Source organism: Carlito syrichta, unplaced genomic scaffold (genome assembly GCF_000164805.1).
Source record: "Carlito syrichta isolate Samal-C Ts95f unplaced genomic scaffold, Tarsius_syrichta-2.0.1 Scaffold308244, whole genome shotgun sequence".
Classification (NCBI taxonomy): Eukaryota; Metazoa; Chordata; class Mammalia; order Primates; family Tarsiidae; genus Carlito; species Carlito syrichta.
In genome coordinates, this window is record NW_007252340.1 from 61,311 (window position 1) to 63,444 (window position 2,134).

The following is a 2,134-nucleotide window of genomic DNA, read 5'->3' on the forward strand; positions in this document are numbered from 1 at the left end:
GCGGCCACTGCACTCCAGTCTGGGTGACAGAGTGAGACTCCAACTCAAAAAAAAACAATGCTCATGTATTGTGAGAGCAGCACATGTATATCACTCCTCCCAGAAGTTCCCTAGCTCAGGTGTCTCTTTAGACAATTCCCTTAGAAAGTTCCTTTGGACAATTTATTTAAAAAGTGGTACTGGAGGCCAGGCGTGGTGGCTCATGCCTATAATCCTAGCACTTTGGGAGGCTGAGGTGAGAGGATTGTCTGAGCTCATGAGCTCGAGCCCAGCCTGAGCAACTTGGCGAGACCTCATCTCTACAATAAATAAAAAAATTAGCTGGGCATGGTGGCATGTGCCTGTAGTTCCAGCTACTTGGATGGCTGAGGCAGAAGGATCACCTGAGACCAGTAGGTTGAGGCTGCAGTGACCGTGAGCAACATGCCACTACTCTCTAGCCTGGGCTCCAGAGTGAGACTCTGACTCAAAAACAAACAAACAAACAAACTAGTGCTGCGACTAGGCGTGACTCATGCCTATAATCCCAGCACTCTGGGAGGCTGAAGCAAGAGAATTGCTTGAGTGCAGGAGTTTGAGACCAGCTTAGGCAATACAGCGAGACCTTGTCTCTACAAAAATTTTAAAAAATGATCCAGGTACGGTGGCATGTGCCTGGAGTCCCAGCTACTAAGCAGGCTAAGGTGGAAGGATCACCTGAGCTCAGGAGGTTGAGGCTGCAGTGAGCCATGATCGTGCCACTGGACTCTGGGCAACAGAAACTACGACTCAAAAAAAAGGAAAAAAAAAGTGATGGGAAAATTAAATATCCCCATGAAAGAAATGAAATTAAACCCTCATCTCATTATATACCAACTCAAATTAGGCTAAAGAGTTGAATGTAAGATCAGAAATTTACATGTAAAATGACTAGAAGAAAATATAGAGGGAAAACTCCATAACATTGACATGGGCAATGATTTTTTTGGACATGACTCCAAAAGCACAGACAACAGAAGCAAAAATAGATGAGATTATTTCAAACTAAAAATCTTCTGCATAGCAGAGGAAACAATCAACAGAGTGAAGAGACAACCTACAGAGTAGGAGAATATATTTGCAAAGTATATAAGGAACTCAAAAAAATTGAAAGAAAACAAAAGAATTTAATTAAAAAACAGACAGAAGACTTAAATTGGCATTTTTCAAAAGAAGACATAAATTGCCACAAGTATATTAAAAATTGCTCGGCTGGGCTCAGTGGCTCAGCCTGTAATTCTAGCACTTTGGGAGGCCGAAACGAGTGGATTTCCTGGGCCTGCAGGTTTGAGACCAGCCCAGGCACCTTGGCAAGACCTCATCTCTACAATAAAATAAAAAAATTAGCCAGATGTGGTAGCATGCACCTGTAGTTCCGGCTACTTGGAAAGCTGAGGCGGAAGGATTGCTGAAGCCCGGCAGGTCGACGCTGGGGTGGCTGTGAGTGTGCCACTGCACTCCAGCCTGGGCAACAGAGTGAGACTCCAACTCACACACACACACAAAATGCTCAACATCATTAATTATCAGGGAAATGCAAATTAATAATCCTCCCACAGACGTGAGCCACTGTGCCAGCCTCTTTTATTTTTTTCAGTTAACAAGTAAAACTTGTATATTTTTGTGGTTTAAAATATGATGTTTTGATATACGCATACATTGTGGAATGGCTAAATCAAATTATTTAACATGTGCATTACCTTAAATATTTATTTTTTGTGGTAAGAACATTTATTTACTCTCTCAGCAATTTCCAAGTATACAATATATTGTTATTCTCTGTAGTCACCATGATGTACAACAGTTCTCTTGAACTTATTCTTCCTGTCTAACTGAAATTTTGTGTCCTTTAATCAAAATCTTCCCAATCCTTGCATCCCCCTAACCTCTAGTAACCACCATTCTGCTCTGTATCTATGAGGTCAACTTTTTCGATTCCACATGTAAGTGAGATCGTGTAGTTTGTGTTTCTGTGCCTGATTTGGCGTCATGCCCTCCAGGTCCATCCATGTTGTCACAAATGTCAGGATTCCTTCTTTTTTTAAGGCTGGATAGTATTCCATTGTGTAAGTATACCACATTTTCTTTATCTATTCATCCTTTGATGGACACTGAG